Source organism: Hetaerina americana, unplaced genomic scaffold, assembly GCF_022747635.1.
Source record: "Hetaerina americana unplaced genomic scaffold, ioHetAmer1.1.p SCAF_649, whole genome shotgun sequence".
In the NCBI taxonomy this organism is placed as follows: domain Eukaryota; kingdom Metazoa; phylum Arthropoda; class Insecta; order Odonata; family Calopterygidae; genus Hetaerina; species Hetaerina americana.
The window spans coordinates 34,695-48,363 of NW_027287260.1; the positions used below are offsets into that span (position 1 = coordinate 34,695).

General features: G+C 44.8%; 20 non-coding genes and 2 pseudogenes across 20 annotated transcripts; all 22 read left to right on the forward strand.

Moving 5' to 3' along the window:
* Window positions 1-2,148: 2,148 nt before the first annotated feature.
* On the forward strand, window positions 2,149-2,247 carry LOC139695948 (5S ribosomal RNA; annotated as a pseudogene).
* A 399-nt stretch (window positions 2,248-2,646) lies between these two features.
* LOC139695964 (5S ribosomal RNA) lies at window positions 2,647-2,765 on the forward strand. The gene has a single exon (XR_011702519.1). It is a non-coding gene; the product is annotated as a 5S ribosomal RNA (ribosomal RNA).
* Window positions 2,766-3,154: 389 nt separating this feature from the next.
* On the forward strand, window positions 3,155-3,273 carry LOC139695965 (5S ribosomal RNA). Its single transcript, XR_011702520.1, has one exon. It is a non-coding gene; the product is annotated as a 5S ribosomal RNA (ribosomal RNA).
* Window positions 3,274-3,662: 389 nt separating this feature from the next.
* Window positions 3,663-3,781, forward strand: LOC139695966 (5S ribosomal RNA). Its single transcript, XR_011702521.1, has one exon. It is a non-coding gene; the product is annotated as a 5S ribosomal RNA (ribosomal RNA).
* An 899-nt stretch (window positions 3,782-4,680) lies between these two features.
* On the forward strand, window positions 4,681-4,779 carry LOC139695949 (5S ribosomal RNA; annotated as a pseudogene).
* A 395-nt stretch (window positions 4,780-5,174) lies between these two features.
* LOC139695968 (5S ribosomal RNA) lies at window positions 5,175-5,293 on the forward strand. Its single transcript, XR_011702523.1, has one exon. It is a non-coding gene; the product is annotated as a 5S ribosomal RNA (ribosomal RNA).
* A 389-nt stretch (window positions 5,294-5,682) lies between these two features.
* Window positions 5,683-5,801, forward strand: LOC139695969 (5S ribosomal RNA). The gene has a single exon (XR_011702524.1). It is a non-coding gene; the product is annotated as a 5S ribosomal RNA (ribosomal RNA).
* A 389-nt stretch (window positions 5,802-6,190) lies between these two features.
* Window positions 6,191-6,309, forward strand: LOC139695970 (5S ribosomal RNA). Its single transcript, XR_011702525.1, has one exon. It is a non-coding gene; the product is annotated as a 5S ribosomal RNA (ribosomal RNA).
* A 389-nt stretch (window positions 6,310-6,698) lies between these two features.
* LOC139695971 (5S ribosomal RNA) lies at window positions 6,699-6,817 on the forward strand. The gene has a single exon (XR_011702526.1). It is a non-coding gene; the product is annotated as a 5S ribosomal RNA (ribosomal RNA).
* A 389-nt stretch (window positions 6,818-7,206) lies between these two features.
* On the forward strand, window positions 7,207-7,325 carry LOC139695972 (5S ribosomal RNA). The gene has a single exon (XR_011702527.1). It is a non-coding gene; the product is annotated as a 5S ribosomal RNA (ribosomal RNA).
* A 386-nt stretch (window positions 7,326-7,711) lies between these two features.
* Window positions 7,712-7,830, forward strand: LOC139695937 (5S ribosomal RNA). The gene has a single exon (XR_011702500.1). It is a non-coding gene; the product is annotated as a 5S ribosomal RNA (ribosomal RNA).
* Window positions 7,831-8,218: 388 nt separating this feature from the next.
* Window positions 8,219-8,337, forward strand: LOC139695973 (5S ribosomal RNA). Its single transcript, XR_011702528.1, has one exon. It is a non-coding gene; the product is annotated as a 5S ribosomal RNA (ribosomal RNA).
* Window positions 8,338-8,726: 389 nt separating this feature from the next.
* On the forward strand, window positions 8,727-8,845 carry LOC139695914 (5S ribosomal RNA). Its single transcript, XR_011702478.1, has one exon. It is a non-coding gene; the product is annotated as a 5S ribosomal RNA (ribosomal RNA).
* Window positions 8,846-9,230: 385 nt separating this feature from the next.
* Window positions 9,231-9,349, forward strand: LOC139695974 (5S ribosomal RNA). Its single transcript, XR_011702529.1, has one exon. It is a non-coding gene; the product is annotated as a 5S ribosomal RNA (ribosomal RNA).
* Window positions 9,350-9,738: 389 nt separating this feature from the next.
* LOC139695975 (5S ribosomal RNA) lies at window positions 9,739-9,857 on the forward strand. Its single transcript, XR_011702530.1, has one exon. It is a non-coding gene; the product is annotated as a 5S ribosomal RNA (ribosomal RNA).
* Window positions 9,858-10,246: 389 nt separating this feature from the next.
* LOC139695976 (5S ribosomal RNA) lies at window positions 10,247-10,365 on the forward strand. Its single transcript, XR_011702531.1, has one exon. It is a non-coding gene; the product is annotated as a 5S ribosomal RNA (ribosomal RNA).
* Window positions 10,366-10,754: 389 nt separating this feature from the next.
* On the forward strand, window positions 10,755-10,873 carry LOC139695977 (5S ribosomal RNA). Its single transcript, XR_011702532.1, has one exon. It is a non-coding gene; the product is annotated as a 5S ribosomal RNA (ribosomal RNA).
* Window positions 10,874-11,262: 389 nt separating this feature from the next.
* On the forward strand, window positions 11,263-11,381 carry LOC139695915 (5S ribosomal RNA). Its single transcript, XR_011702479.1, has one exon. It is a non-coding gene; the product is annotated as a 5S ribosomal RNA (ribosomal RNA).
* A 388-nt stretch (window positions 11,382-11,769) lies between these two features.
* On the forward strand, window positions 11,770-11,888 carry LOC139695979 (5S ribosomal RNA). The gene has a single exon (XR_011702534.1). It is a non-coding gene; the product is annotated as a 5S ribosomal RNA (ribosomal RNA).
* A 386-nt stretch (window positions 11,889-12,274) lies between these two features.
* Window positions 12,275-12,393, forward strand: LOC139695980 (5S ribosomal RNA). The gene has a single exon (XR_011702535.1). It is a non-coding gene; the product is annotated as a 5S ribosomal RNA (ribosomal RNA).
* A 389-nt stretch (window positions 12,394-12,782) lies between these two features.
* On the forward strand, window positions 12,783-12,901 carry LOC139695981 (5S ribosomal RNA). The gene has a single exon (XR_011702536.1). It is a non-coding gene; the product is annotated as a 5S ribosomal RNA (ribosomal RNA).
* Window positions 12,902-13,290: 389 nt separating this feature from the next.
* LOC139695982 (5S ribosomal RNA) lies at window positions 13,291-13,409 on the forward strand. Its single transcript, XR_011702537.1, has one exon. It is a non-coding gene; the product is annotated as a 5S ribosomal RNA (ribosomal RNA).
* The last annotated feature ends 260 nt before the right edge of the window (window positions 13,410-13,669 follow it).

A 13,669-nucleotide genomic window follows, 5' to 3' on the forward strand; every position in this document is an offset into this window, starting at 1 on the left:
CCAGACCAACACATAGTAGGAAAGGGGAGGAACATTGTAACGGCGCTGACAACGATCAGAGACGCAATCGCGAGCCACGAGAGCAGGCAGGGCGCGGGCCTTAAACTGGTAGCGGTAGATATTGAGAAGGCTTTCGACAGGGTGAACATAAACCACGTATTGAACACATTAAAGAGGATGGGATTCCCCGAAAAGTTTTTGAATACAATAAAAATGTTCACGAACAACATCACGTCGAAAGTAAAATTGAGCGCGGGGGCCGAAACAAAGTCGTTCCCCGTGAGAAGATCAATCAGACAAGGCTGTCCGCTTTCGATGCTTCTGTTCTCTATATCACTGGAGCCCCTGCTACATAGTCTTCGCAGAAACATTAAAGGAATCCCGGCGGGGAACGGAAAAGTGTCCGCGGTGGCTTATGCGGACGACGTAACGATCTTCGCCCAAGATCAAGCGGAAATTCATGTAATAGGGAAATCATTAAAGGAATATGAGGAGGAAAGCGGGCAAAAAGTAAACATGGAAAAGACAAAGGCCTTGACAATAAAAGACGCCGACTTCACCGCGACCAGTGAATGGAAAGAGGTGACCTCGATGGACATTCTGGGCATTCCATGGAGTAGGACTTCCACGGAGACGACAAACGCAGTATGGGAAAAGGCAACGAGAATGATAAAAGGAACATTAGCGCAATTGAGAGACAGGGACCTAAACATACATCAGAAAGTCCTTGCGATAAACGCATTGTTATTATCCAAGGCATGGTACGCCGCACTGATTTTCCCGTTGCCAGAAAAACATGGGGCTCTATTGACGAAAATAGCAACGCAATACCTTTGGGGAGGGCATTTGCTAAGAGTAGCAAAGAGCCAGGCCTGTCTACCCAAGGGGAAGGGGGGCCTAGGGCTGATCGACGTGCGGGACAAAGCCCTGGCACTCTATGCAAAGACAGTAATAAACATCCTATCCGACGACTGTCAACATTCAAAAGATCTGCTAAAGGCGGCATGGGGTGCACCAGGGCAGGATAGACTGCTGATGAAAACTATCAGGAAAGTTAAGGACTTAGTAGAAAAGATGCCGAGAGGAGTGACAGCCACCACCAAGTGCCTTTACCAACAACTCAGAAGCGACGACAACCACCGAATCAACATCGAAAAGCACATCCTATCGGTAAATTGGAAGAGAGTGTGGAAGAACATCAACGAAATAGCCATGACCCTAAGGACAAAGAGCGTCCTATTCCTATTCGCAAACTATATAGTGACCACCCAGCAAGTGAAACAAAACATGTATCTAACAAGCAGGAACGAATGCGAATACTGTGACAAAGCCGACACACAAGACCACAGGGTGTTCGAATGCACCATCTCAAGGAGGAGGTGGTGCCTAATAAAAAGAACATTTAGAGAATTAAACACCTTTGGAGAAAAGGAGATAGGAAATAGGAATATGATGATTCTGGATTTCAACATCTTTCCCCGCGTGAAAATGGAAACAATGTGCTGGCTGATTGGACAGCACCTTCTTACGGTACACAAGTGGGTTAAAATAGATATAGAAAGTTGGTGGGAACAAGTGAAAAAAGAGAGCAAAAACCTACCGGGCCGATTACAGCCATATTGGAAGAAAGTAGAACAAATGGTAAAAAAAGAAGTCATGAAAGAATAACAAGTTTAAAGAAAATTGGTCTTGGACTCAATGTAAACTGTCATGTATGCAAGGAAATATATTACCGATAACAAGTATGTGAATAAAGGGAATACGTTCAATAAATAAGAGCAGATAATAATGTAAACAATGTATCATTAATGTTTAACTGTGAAAAAAAGACGCAAAGGGGATGTTTAAAAAAAATTTGACTATTTATAATTGGCTTGATTTCATTGTAATCATTTTGTTCCCTATAAAGGATCTTGTATTGTTAATTCAAGTAAGGAAAATGTTCCCTAAGTTATGTGACGGTGAACACTTTCCGAATGCTTATAGTTCATAAGTGGTTCATACTTATATCATCCTTTGTTTAGAATTGTTCAATTGTGAAAATGTTCAATCTGTGGTCTTATGCACGCTTAAGATGGTGCACATGGTGTTAAATAACTATGTCTGTGAATGGAAATACATGCAATAAAAAAAAAAAAAAAAAAAAAAATACCACGCTGAATACACCGGTTCTCGTCCGATCACCGAAGTTAAGCAGCATCGGGCCCGGATAGTACTTGGATGGGTGACCGCCTGGGAACACCGGGTGCCGTTGGCTTTCAATATTTTTTTTCCGAAACGAACGTATTTTGAGGCATTCTCTGATGTTTTTAATTTTTTTCAAATAATTTATTTTGCAATGCCAGACATTGCATGCGTGATTTTGAATTGGTATGTTCCCTTTTGACACCATTCCATTTCATCTAGATGCGACCAGCTCTCTTGGGGCAATGCATTGGTGCTGTAGTAATCCGTATCTCTTCCACATTTATCCAAAGTTCGTTTTGAGATGGCAAATTACCTCCGTCTCCCGCCATCATATAGTATGGTCGTGGACGGCCCGATGTATGCAAGCCGTGGGCAAGAAAATAGACGTCGTGTCGCGTCGTTGCAAGTGTTTGCGGGCTTGATATTGCTAAAATAGTTGACTCGAGAGTGGTGGAAATTGCCAACGGCCATACCACGCTGAATACACCGGTTCTCGTCCGATCACCGAAGTTAAGCAGCATCGGGCCCGGATAGTACTTGGATGGGTGACCGCCTGGGAACACCGGGTGCCGTTGGCTTTCAATATTTTTTTTCCGAAACGAACGTATTTTGAGGCATTCTCTGATGTTTTTAATTTTTTTCAAATAATTTATTTTGCAATGCCAGACATTGCATGCGTGATTTTGAATTGGTATGTTCCCTTTTGACACCATTCCATTTCATCTAGATGCGACCAGCTCTCTTGGGGCAATGCATTGGTGCTGTAGTAACCCGTATCTCTTCCACATTTATCCAAAGTTCGTTTTGAGATGGCAAATTACCTCCGTCTCCCGCCATCATATAGTATGGTCGTGGACGGCCCGATGTATGCAAGCCGTGGGCAAGAAAATAGACGTCGTGTCGCGCCGTTGCAAGTGTTTGCGGGCTTGATATTGCTAAAATAGTTGACTCGAGAGTGGTGAAATCTGCCAACGGCCATACCACGCTGAATACACCGGTTCTCGTCCGATCACCGAAGTTAAGCAGCATCGGGCCCGGATAGTACTTGGATGGGTGACCGCCTGGGAACACCGGGTGCCGTTGGCTTTCAATATTTTTTTTCCGAAACGAACGTATTTTGAGGCATTCTCTGATGTTTTTAATTTTTTTCAAATAATTTATTTTGCAATGCCAGACATTGCATGCGTGATTTTGAATTGGTATGTTCCCTTTTGACACCATTCCATTTCATCTAGATGCGACCAGCTCTCTTGGGGCAATGCATTGGTGCTGTAGTAACCCGTATCTCTTCCACATTTATCCAAAGTTCGTTTTGAGATGGCAAATTACCTCCGTCTCCCGCCATCATATAGTATGGTCGTGGACGGCCCGATGTATGCAAGCCGTGGGCAAGAAAATAGACGTCGTGTCGCGTCGTTGCAAGTGTTTGCGGGCTTGATATTGCTAAAATAGTTGACTCGAGAGTGGTGAAATCTGCCAACGGCCATACCACGCTGAATACACCGGTTCTCGTCCGATCACCGAAGTTAAGCAGCATCGGGCCCGGATAGTACTTGGATGGGTGACCGCCTGGGAACACCGGGTGCCGTTGGCTTTCAATATTTTTTTTCCGAAACGAACGTATTTTGAGGCATTCTCTGATGTTTTTAATTTTTTTCAAATAATTTATTTTGCAATGCCAGACATTGCATGCGTGATTTTGAATTGGTATGTTCCCTTTTGACACCATTCCATTTCATCTAGATGCGACCAGCTCTCTTGGGGCAATGCATTGGTGCTGTAGTAACCCGTATCTCTTCCACATTTATCCAAAGTTCGTTTTGAGATGGCAAATTACCTCCGTCTCCCGCCATCATATAGTATGGTCGTGGACGGCCCGATGTATGCAAGCCGTGGGCAAGAAAATAGACGTCGTGTCGCGTCGTTGCAAGTGTTTGCGGGCTTGATATTGCTAAAATAGTTGACTCGAGAGTGGTGGAAATTGCCAACGGCCAAAAAAAGAAGTCATGAAAGAATAACAAGTTTAAAGAAAATTGGTCTTGGACTCAATGTAAACTGTCATGTATGCAAGGAAATATATTACCGATAACAAGTATGTGAATAAAGGGAATACGTTCAATAAATAAGAGCAGATAATAATGTAAACAATGTATCATTAATGTTTAACTGTGAAAAAAAAGACGCAAAGGGGATGTTTAAAAAAAAATTTGACTATTTATAATTGGCTTGATTTCATTGTAATCATTTTGTTCCCTATAAAGGATCTTGTATTGTTAATTCAAGTAAGGAAAATGTTCCCTAAGTTATGTGACGGTGAACACTTTCCGAATGCTTATAGTTCATAAGTGGTTCATACTTATATCATCCTTTGTTTAGAATTGTTCAATTGTGAAAATGTTCAATCTGTGGTCTTATGCACGCTTAAGATGGTGCACATGGTGTTAAATAACTATGTCTGTGAATGGAAATACATGCAATAAAAAAAAAAAAAAAATACCACGCTGAATACACCGGTTCTCGTCCGATCACCGAAGTTAAGCAGCATCGGGCCCGGATAGTACTTGGATGGGTGACCGCCTGGGAACACCGGGTGCCGTTGGCATTAATATTTTTTTTCCGAAACGAACGTATTTTGAGGCATTCTCTGATGTTTTTAATTTTTTTCAAATAATTTATTTTGCAATGCCAGACATTGCATGCGTGATTTTGAATTGGTATGTTCCCTTTTGACACCATTCCATTTCATCTAGATGCGACCAGCTCTCTTGGGGCAATGCATTGGTGCTGTAGTAACCCGTATCTCTTCCACATTTATCCAAAGTTCGTTTTGAGATGGCAAATTACCTCCGTCTCCCGCCATCATATAGTATGGTCGTGGACGGCCCGATGTATGCAAGCCGTGGTCAAGAAAATAGACGTGTCGCGTCGTTGCAAGTGTTTGCGGGCTTGATATTGCTAAAATAGTTGACTCGAGAGTGGTGAAATCTGCCAACGGCCATACCACGCTGAATACACCGGTTCTCGTCCGATCACCGAAGTTAAGCAGCATCGGGCCCGGATAGTACTTGGATGGGTGACCGCCTGGGAACACCGGGTGCCGTTGGCTTTCAATATTTTTTTTCCGAAACGAACGTATTTTGAGGCATTCTCTGATGTTTTTAATTTTTTTCAAATAATTTATTTTGCAATGCCAGACATTGCATGCGTGATTTTGAATTGGTATGTTCCCTTTTGACACCATTCCATTTCATCTAGATGCGACCAGCTCTCTTGGGGCAATGCATTGGTGCTGTAGTAACCCGTATCTCTTCCACATTTATCCAAAGTTCGTTTTGAGATGGCAAATTACCTCCGTCTCCCGCCATCATATAGTATGGTCGTGGACGGCCCGATGTATGCAAGCCGTGGGCAAGAAAATAGACGTCGTGTCGCGTCGTTGCAAGTGTTTGCGGGCTTGATATTGCTAAAATAGTTGACTCGAGAGTGGTGGGAATTGCCAACGGCCATACCACGCTGAATACACCGGTTCTCGTCCGATCACCGAAGTTAAGCAGCATCGGGCCCGGATAGTACTTGGATGGGTGACCGCCTGGGAACACCGGGTGCCGTTGGCTTTCAATATTTTTTTTCCGAAACGAACGTATTTTGAGGCATTCTCTGATGTTTTTAATTTTTTTCAAATAATTTATTTTGCAATGCCAGACATTGCATGCGTGATTTTGAATTGGTATGTTCCCTTTTGACACCATTCCATTTCATCTAGATGCGACCAGCTCTCTTGGGGCAATGCATTGGTGCTGTAGTAACCCGTATCTCTTCCACATTTATCCAAAGTTCGTTTTGAGATGGCAAATTACCTCCGTCTCCCGCCATCATATAGTATGGTCGTGGACGGCCCGATGTATGCAAGCCGTGGGCAAGAAAATAGACGTCGTGTCGCGTCGTTGCAAGTGTTTGCGGGCTTGATATTGCTAAAATAGTTGACTCGAGAGTGGTGAAATCTGCCAACGGCCATACCACGCTGAATACACCGGTTCTCGTCCGATCACCGAAGTTAAGCAGCATCGGGCCCGGATAGTACTTGGATGGGTGACCGCCTGGGAACACCGGGTGCCGTTGGCTTTCAATATTTTTTTTCCGAAACGAACGTATTTTGAGGCATTCTCTGATGTTTTTAATTTTTTTCAAATAATTTATTTTGCAATGCCAGACATTGCATGCGTGATTTTGAATTGGTATGTTCCCTTTTGACACCATTCCATTTCATCTAGATGCGACCAGCTCTCTTGGGGCAATGCATTGGTGCTGTAGTAATCCGTATCTCTTCCACATTTATCCAAAGTTCGTTTTGAGATGGCAAATTACCTCCGTCTCCCGCCATCATATAGTATGGTCGTGGACGGCCCGATGTATGCAAGCCGTGGGCAAGAAAATAGACGTCGTGTCGCGTCGTTGCAAGTGTTTGCGGGCTTGATATTGCTAAAATAGTTGACTCGAGAGTGGTGGAAATTGCCAACGGCCATACCACGCTGAATACACCGGTTCTCGTCCGATCACCGAAGTTAAGCAGCATCGGGCCCGGATAGTACTTGGATGGGTGACCGCCTGGGAACACCGGGTGCCGTTGGCTTTCAATATTTTTTTTCCGAAACGAACGTATTTTGAGGCATTCTCTGATGTTTTTAATTTTTTTCAAATAATTTATTTTGCAATGCCAGACATTGCATGCGTGATTTTGAATTGGTATGTTCCCTTTTGACACCATTCCATTTCATCTAGATGCGACCAGCTCTCTTGGGGCAATGCATTGGTGCTGTAGTAACCCGTATCTCTTCCACATTTATCCAAAGTTCGTTTTGAGATGGCAAATTACCTCCGTCTCCCGCCATCATATAGTATGGTCGTGGACGGCCCGATGTATGCAAGCCGTGGGCAAGAAAATAGACGTCGTGTCGCGCCGTTGCAAGTGTTTGCGGGCTTGATATTGCTAAAATAGTTGACTCGAGAGTGGTGAAATCTGCCAACGGCCATACCACGCTGAATACACCGGTTCTCGTCCGATCACCGAAGTTAAGCAGCATCGGGCCCGGATAGTACTTGGATGGGTGACCGCCTGGGAACACCGGGTGCCGTTGGCTTTCAATATTTTTTTTCCGAAACGAACGTATTTTGAGGCATTCTCTGATGTTTTTAATTTTTTTCAAATAATTTATTTTGCAATGCCAGACATTGCATGCGTGATTTTGAATTGGTATGTTCCCTTTTGACACCATTCCATTTCATCTAGATGCGACCAGCTCTCTTGGGGCAATGCATTGGTGCTGTAGTAACCCGTATCTCTTCCACATTTATCCAAAGTTCGTTTTGAGATGGCAAATTACCTCCGTCTCCCGCCATCATATAGTATGGTCGTGGACGGCCCGATGTATGCAAGCCGTGGGCAAGAAAATAGACGTGTCGCGTCGTTGCAAGTGTTTGCGGGCTTGATATTGCTAAAATAGTTGACTCGAGAGTGGTGAAATCTGCCAACGGCCATACCACGCTGAATACACCGGTTCTCGTCCGATCACCGAAGGTAAGCAGCATCGGGCCCGGATAGTACTTGGATGGGTGACCGCCTGGGAACACCGGGTGCCGTTGGCATTAATATTTTTATTCCGAAACGAACGTATTTTGAGGCATTCTCTGATGTTTTTAATTTTTTTCAAATAATTTATTTTGCAATGCCAGACATTGCATGCGTGATTTTGAATTGGTATGTTCCCTTTTGACACCATTCCATTTCATCTAGATGCGACCAGCTCTCTTGGGGCAATGCATTGGTGCTGTAGTAACCCGTATCTCTTCCACATTTATCCAAAGTTCGTTTTGAGATGGCAAATTACCTCCGTCTCCCGCCATCATATAGTATGGTCGTGGACGGCCCGATGTATGCAAGCCGTGGGCAAGAAAATAGACGTCGTGTCGCGTCGTTGCAAGTGTTTGCGGGCTTGATATTGCTAAAATAGTTGACTCGAGAGTGGTGAAATCTGCCAACGGCCATACCACGCTGAATACACCGGTTCTCGTCCGATCACCGAAGTTAAGCAGCATCGGGCCCGGATAGTACTTGGATGGGTGACCGCCTGGGAACACCGGGTGCCGTTGGCTTTCAATATTTTTTTTCCGAAACGAACGTATTTTGAGGCATTCTCTGATGTTTTTAATTTTTTTCAAATAATTTATTTTGCAATGCCAGACATTGCATGCGTGATTTTGAATTGGTATGTTCCCTTTTGACACCATTCCATTTCATCTAGATGCGACCAGCTCTCTTGGGGCAATGCATTGGTGCTGTAGTAACCCGTATCTCTTCCACATTTATCCAAAGTTCGTTTTGAGATGGCAAATTACCTCCGTCTCCCGCCATCATATAGTATGGTCGTGGACGGCCCGATGTATGCAAGCCGTGGGCAAGAAAATAGACGTCGTGTCGCGTCGTTGCAAGTGTTTGCGGGCTTGATATTGCTAAAATAGTTGACTCGAGAGTGGTGGAAATTGCCAACGGCCATACCACGCTGAATACACCGGTTCTCGTCCGATCACCGAAGTTAAGCAGCATCGGGCCCGGATAGTACTTGGATGGGTGACCGCCTGGGAACACCGGGTGCCGTTGGCATTAATATTTTTTTTCCGAAACGAACGTATTTTGAGGCATTCTCTGATGTTTTTAATTTTTTTCAAATAATTTATTTTGCAATGCCAGACATTGCATGCGTGATTTTGAATTGGTATGTTCCCTTTTGACACCATTCCATTTCATCTAGATGCGACCAGCTCTCTTGGGGCAATGCATTGGTGCTGTAGTAACCCGTATCTCTTCCACATTTATCCAAAGTTCGTTTTGAGATGGCAAATTACCTCCGTCTCCCGCCATCATATAGTATGGTCGTGGACGGCCCGATGTATGCAAGCCGTGGTCAAGAAAATAGACGTGTCGCGTCGTTGCAAGTGTTTGCGGGCTTGATATTGCTAAAATAGTTGACTCGAGAGTGGTGAAATCTGCCAACGGCCATACCACGCTGAATACACCGGTTCTCGTCCGATCACCGAAGTTAAGCAGCATCGGGCCCGGATAGTACTTGGATGGGTGACCGCCTGGGAACACCGGGTGCCGTTGGCTTTCAATATTTTTTTTCCGAAACGAACGTATTTTGAGGCATTCTCTGATGTTTTTAATTTTTTTCAAATAATTTATTTTGCAATGCCAGACATTGCATGCGTGATTTTGAATTGGTATGTTCCCTTTTGACACCATTCCATTTCATCTAGATGCGACCAGCTCTCTTGGGGCAATGCATTGGTGCTGTAGTAACCCGTATCTCTTCCACATTTATCCAAAGTTCGTTTTGAGATGGCAAATTACCTCCGTCTCCCGCCATCATATAGTATGGTCGTGGACGGCCCGATGTATGCAAGCCGTGGGCAAGAAAATAGACGTCGTGTCGCGTCGTTGCAAGTGTTTGCGGGCTTGATATTGCTAAAATAGTTGACTCGAGAGTGGTGGGAATTGCCAACGGCCATACCACGCTGAATACACCGGTTCTCGTCCGATCACCGAAGTTAAGCAGCATCGGGCCCGGATAGTACTTGGATGGGTGACCGCCTGGGAACACCGGGTGCCGTTGGCTTTCAATATTTTTTTTCCGAAACGAACGTATTTTGAGGCATTCTCTGATGTTTTTAATTTTTTTCAAATAATTTATTTTGCAATGCCAGACATTGCATGCGTGATTTTGAATTGGTATGTTCCCTTTTGACACCATTCCATTTCATCTAGATGCGACCAGCTCTCTTGGGGCAATGCATTGGTGCTGTAGTAACCCGTATCTCTTCCACATTTATCCAAAGTTCGTTTTGAGATGGCAAATTACCTCCGTCTCCCGCCATCATATAGTATGGTCGTGGACGGCCCGATGTATGCAAGCCGTGGGCAAGAAAATAGACGTCGTGTCGCGTCGTTGCAAGTGTTTGCGGGCTTGATATTGCTAAAATAGTTGACTCGAGAGTGGTGAAATCTGCCAACGGCCATACCACGCTGAATACACCGGTTCTCGTCCGATCACCGAAGTTAAGCAGCATCGGGCCCGGATAGTACTTGGATGGGTGACCGCCTGGGAACACCGGGTGCCGTTGGCTTTCAATATTTTTTTTCCGAAACGAACGTATTTTGAGGCATTCTCTGATGTTTTTAATTTTTTTCAAATAATTTATTTTGCAATGCCAGACATTGCATGCGTGATTTTGAATTGGTATGTTCCCTTTTGACACCATTCCATTTCATCTAGATGCGACCAGCTCTCTTGGGGCAATGCATTGGTGCTGTAGTAACCCGTATCTCTTCCACATTTATCCAAAGTTCGTTTTGAGATGGCAAATTACCTCCGTCTCCCGCCATCATATAGTATGGTCGTGGACGGCCCGATGTATGCAAGCCGTGGGCAAGAAAATAGACGTCGTGTCGCGTCGTTGCAAGTGTTTGCGGGCTTGATATTGCTAAAATAGTTGACTCGAGAGTGGTGGGAATTGCCAACGGCCATACCACGCTGAATACACCGGTTCTCGTCCGATCACCGAAGTTAAGCAGCATCGGGCCCGGATAGTACTTGGATGGGTGACCGCCTGGGAACACCGGGTGCCGTTGGCTTTCAATATTTTTTTTCCGAAACGAACGTATTTTGAGGCATTCTCTGATGTTTTTAATTTTTTTCAAATAATTTATTTTGCAATGCCAGACATTGCATGCGTGATTTTGAATTGGTATGTTCCCTTTTGACACCATTCCATTTCATCTAGATGCGACCAGCTCTCTTGGGGCAATGCATTGGTGCTGTAGTAACCCGTATCTCTTCCACATTTATCCAAAGTTCGTTTTGAGATGGCAAATTACCTCCGTCTCCCGCCATCATATAGTATGGTCGTGGACGGCCCGATGTATGCAAGCCGTGGGCAAGAAAATAGACGTCGTGTCGCGTCGTTGCAAGTGTTTGCGGGCTTGATATTGCTAAAATAGTTGACTCGAGAGTGGTGGGAATTGCCAACGGCCATACCACGCTGAATACACCGGTTCTCGTCCGATCACCGAAGTTAAGCAGCATCGGGCCCGGATAGTACTTGGATGGGTGACCGCCTGGGAACACCGGGTGCCGTTGGCATTAATATTTTTTTTCCGAAACGAACGTATTTTGAGGCATTCTCTGATGTTTTTAATTTTTTTCAAATAATTTATTTTGCAATGCCAGACATTGCATGCGTGATTTTGAATTGGTATGTTCCCTTTTGACACCATTCCATTTCATCTAGATGCGACCAGCTCTCTTGGGGCAATGCATTGGTGCTGTAGTAACCCGTATCTCTTCCACATTTATCCAAAGTTCGTTTTGAGATGGCAAATTACCTCCGTCTCCCGCCATCATATAGTATGGTCGTGGACGGCCCGATGTATGCAAGCCGTGGGCAAGAAAATAGACGTCGTGTCGCGTCGTTGCAAGTGTTTGCGGGCTTGATATTGCTAAAATAGTTGACTCGAGAGTGGTGGGAATTGCCAACGGCCATACCACGCTGAATACACCGGTTCTCGTCCGATCACCGAAGTTAAGCAGCATCGGGCCCGGATAGTACTTGGATGGGTGACCGCCTGGGAACACCGGGTGCCGTTGGCTTTCAATATTTTTTTTCCGATACGAACGTATTTTGAGGCATTCTCTGCTGTTTTTAATTTTTTTCAAATAATTTATTTTGCAATGCCAGACATTGCATGCGTGATTTTGAATTGGTATGTTCCCTTTTGACACCATTCCATTTCATCTAGATGCGACCAGCTCTCTTGGGGCAATGCATTGGTGCTGTAGTAACCCGTATCTCTTCCACATTTATCCAAAGTTCGTTTTGAGATGGCAAATTACCTCCGTCTCCCGCCATCATATAGTATGGTCGTGGACGGCCCGATGTATGCAAGCCGTGGGCAAGAAAATAGACGTGTCGCGTCGTTGCAAGTGTTTGCGGGCTTGATATTGCTAAAATAGTTGACTCGAGAGTGGTGAAATCTGCCAACGGCCATACCACGCTGAATACACCGGTTCTCGTCCGATCACCGAAGTTAAGCAGCATCGGGCCCGGATAGTACTTGGATGGGTGACCGCCTGGGAACACCGGGTGCCGTTGGCTTTCAATATTTTTTTTCCGAAACGAACGTATTTTGAGGCATTCTCTGCTGTTTTTAATTTTTTTCAAATAATTTATTTTGCAATGCCAGACATTGCATGCGTGATTTTGAATTGGTATGTTCCCTTTTGACACCATTCCATTTCATCTAGATGCGACCAGCTCTCTTGGGGCAATGCATTGGTGCTGTAGTAACCCGTATCTCTTCCACATTTATCCAAAGTTCGTTTTGAGATGGCAAATTACCTCCGTCTCCCGCCATCATATAGTATGGTCGTGGACGGCCCGATGTATGCAAGCCGTGGGCAAGAAAATAGACGTCGTGTCGCGTCGTTGCAAGTGTTTGCGGGCTTGATATTGCTAAAATAGTTGACTCGAGAGTGGTGGAAATTGCCAACGGCCATACCACGCTGAATACACCGGTTCTCGTCCGATCACCGAAGTTAAGCAGCATCGGGCCCGGATAGTACTTGGATGGGTGACCGCCTGGGAACACCGGGTGCCGTTGGCTTTCAATATTTTTTTTCCGAAACGAACGTATTTTGAGGCATTCTCTGCTGTTTTTAATTTTTTTCAAATAATTTATTTTGCAATGCCAGACATTGCATGCGTGATTTTGAATTGGTATGTTCCCTTTTGACACCATTCCATTTCATCTAGATGCGACCAGCTCTCTTGGGGCAATGCATTGGTGCTGTAGTAACCCGTATCTCTTCCACATTTATCCAAAGTTCGTTTTGAGATGGCAAATTACCTCCGTCTCCCGCCATCATATAGTATGGTCGTGGACGGCCCGATGTATGCAAGCCGTGGGCAAGAAAATAGACGTCGTGTCGCGTCGTTGCAAGTGTTTGCGGGCTTGATATTGCTAAAATAGTTGACTCGAGAGTGGTGGAAATTGCCAACGGCCATACCACGCTGAATACACCGGTTCTCGTCCGATCACCGAAGTTAAGCAGCATCGGGCCCGGATAGTACTTGGATGGGTGACCGCCTGGGAACACCGGGTGCCGTTGGCTTTCAATATTTTTTTTCCGAAACGAACGTATTTTGAGGCATTCTCTGATGTTTTTAATTTTTTTCAAATAATTTATTTTGCAATGCCAGACATTGCATGCGTGATTTTGAATTGGTATGTTCCCTTTTGACACCATTCCATTTCATCTAGATGCGACCAGCTCTCTTGGGGCAATGCATTGGTGCTGTAGTAACCCGTATCTCTTCCACATTTATCCAAAGTTCGTTTTGAGATGGCAAATTACCTCCGTCTCCCGCCATC